At 34.7% G+C, this 2,803-nt stretch overlaps 1 pseudogene; it reads left to right on the top strand.

Annotated features, from left to right (window-relative positions):
• Nucleotides 1–1,215: 1,215 nt before the first annotated feature.
• LOC108662038 (F-box/LRR-repeat protein 14 pseudogene) lies at nucleotides 1,216–2,277 on the top strand (annotated as a pseudogene).
• The last annotated feature ends 526 nt before the right edge of the window (nucleotides 2,278–2,803 follow it).

Below are 2,803 nucleotides of genomic sequence, written 5' to 3'. Positions count from 1 at the left end.
AGTTTTGAAAATCATGATTTTCTTTAAAAGGAGCAATTAAAATTTTGGTTTTGAAGCAATGAAGTAATAGAATTATACTTACTTTGTCCCATTTTTATTGTCTTTATTTGATTTTTATGATTTTTTTTTAAAAAATCTTTCACTTTGATATATTTTTATTGGAATTTGAATTTTTTTTTGTAAAATTGATATTTCACAATTTTTAATACCATAGAGTATAAAAAATTATTAAAAATAAAAATATTAAATATTATTAAAAAATATAAATTTTAAAATATTCAAAAAAGAACAAAAATATAAAAATGAAAACTAATCAAGTTACTTGTGAGATACTCAAAACCCAGCTAAATAAATGTTTCAGTTTAACTTGTTCACTTGGAGGAAAGCTCAAATTCAAGTGATTTGAGTAATAAGTCAAGTTGAATTTGAATTTTATGATACTCCGTTCAATATCAAATTTGGGTTCAAACTTAAATGGAGTTTTGAACACTTCACTTAAGTCAATGATAATCAAACGAAACATTGAGTCAAGTAATTAAATTATCTTTTGAGTCTGTCAAACACTAAAAACAAACTCAACCAACTTTGATCAGATTTTTAATCGAACTGAGCTGCAACATGGCAACTCTATCGAGTCAAATTTGACTCGATTATACCTTTAGGAAGGAATAGTTGAATTTTGGGGACCATAGTATTTCAACGTATAATGATTTTTGTCAAAGAGCTGTAAATTCCAGTGGTAAATGATAATAAATTTTGGCTTTTATTAACAAAAAAAGTAAATTATGGTGGAATTTATGTGATTATGTTAAAAAAATATGTACTTTCTAGTGAAATAAATGAATACTTCATAATTAGAGGAAACTTCAATCAACCAGCACTTTTCCCTCCCATTTACGAGGCGCGTGACTCTTCACAGTCTCATTTAAGACAAGACTCGATGACCAGTAGGACAACGAACACGATTCCTGTCTCAAACCAAAAAATATCCACCAATTGCACCAGGATCCGATGTCGGACCCACGAGCCGCTTCCAACGACGACCATAATGACTCCGATGATAGTATGGATGCTGCCGTGGCTAAAACTGCTAGCTTCGTAGTCTTTTCAGGGATCGCTATGTGCATCCTCAAAACCTTAAACTTTTCAACAAACACAGAAATGCAACTCCATTGCCCCAACAGCCAGTCGCTGAGTCACCTCAATCTTCTCTGACTCAGCCGATCTGAGATTCCCCGCCTCCTCCTCCTCCTCCCCCAGGACCCATTATCACCATGGTATTTAATAACTCACTTTACACACTCACTCATATCTATTAAAAACTGTAGAGCAATTGGGGAGGGTGATTTAATAAAGTTAGGACCAAGTTGGCAAAAGCTAAAACGGTTGCAATTTGAGGTGGATGCTAATTACCGCTATATGAAAGTTTATGACTGATTGGCTGTAGATCTATGGCAAAAGCAGTGGATCCCATGGGAAAATATGGAAGAGCTAAGCTTGGTAAATTGCATCATCAGCCCTGGAAGAGAGCTGGCTTGTGTATTAGGGATGAGCCAAAACTTGGAGATGATTCACTAGGACATGTGTGTTGGAGTAAGAGACTCTAACATTGTAAGCTTAGAACAAAAATCTAGTAATCTCCGATCTTTATCCCTCCGAGCTCGTTCTGATTTTTCATTGCCTTTATTGATGAACAATTCATTAAGATTAACTGATGAGAGTCTAAGCCATTGCTCAAAACTGTTTGATGCTTGAAACGGTGAGGATATCTTTCTCTGATGGAGAGTTTCCTTCATTTTCATCATTTACTTTAAATGGAATTCTTAGTGTGATTCGAAATTCCCCAGTTCGGGAACTTGCTCTTGATCATGTCTATTCCTTTAATGATGTTGGGATGGAAGCTCTATGCTCAGCTCAGCATCTGGAAACCTCCGAGCTTGTGAGATGCCAAGAAATAAGTGATAAGGGGCTGCAGCTTTTAAGTCAGTTTCCCCACCTCTGTGTTTTGCGACTGAGCAAATGTTTGGGGATTACAGATGATGGATTCAAAACTCTTGTAGGTTCGTACAAATTGGACTTATTGGCTGTTGAGGATTGTCCTCAAATTTCTGAAAGAGCTATACATGGAGCTGCTAGATCTATATCGTTTCGGCAAGACTTGTCGTGGATGTATTGAACTTTTTATGGGCTTGAGTGGTATAATTATCTGGTTTCTTTTATTTGTGCAGTCTTCTGTATCCCTAATCATTACAATAAACATTTCTAGATGTTGTTGCATTTGATTATTGTATTACCTTTACATGAAATGTAACTGTTGAAAATAACAGTTGCATATGCTATAATTATATTATTGATAGTTAAAAATGCTATGCAATCTCAATATTTGCTGAAATTGTATATTGTTTTATTCTCCTTTGGTAAACAATGTGCGATGAAATTGCGATCATTATTTACAGGTTATAGTAGCTACTAAAGTAGCCAAAGGTCATGAACTTGATGGAGGTTACCAAATATAGTAGTATTTAAGGTGCCTGATGTTGGAAAAATAGTGGATTTTAAAAAGATTAAACATCCCACATTGTAAGGCATAAAAAGAAGTGAGTTCTTTAAGTAAGCAAACCCACTATGGGCTTCTTGTAAGAAAGGAAAAACACGTGGGCTCGTGCTCATATGAGATCAAGCCAAATTTTGAGAAAATTCAAATTCCCTCTTGCGTGCGAGTATATACGTGGACTAGGTCTAAGTGAACTTTTTGTACCTTGGTATTATTTTCTTCTTAGCTTTCTCAACCTTGGATTCATTC

Source organism: Theobroma cacao, chromosome 1, assembly GCF_053813885.1.
Source record: "Theobroma cacao isolate CCN51 chromosome 1, ASM5381388v1, whole genome shotgun sequence".
NCBI lineage: Eukaryota > Viridiplantae > Streptophyta > Magnoliopsida > Malvales > Malvaceae > Theobroma > Theobroma cacao.
This window is presented reverse-complemented; position numbering and strand designations above follow the sequence as displayed.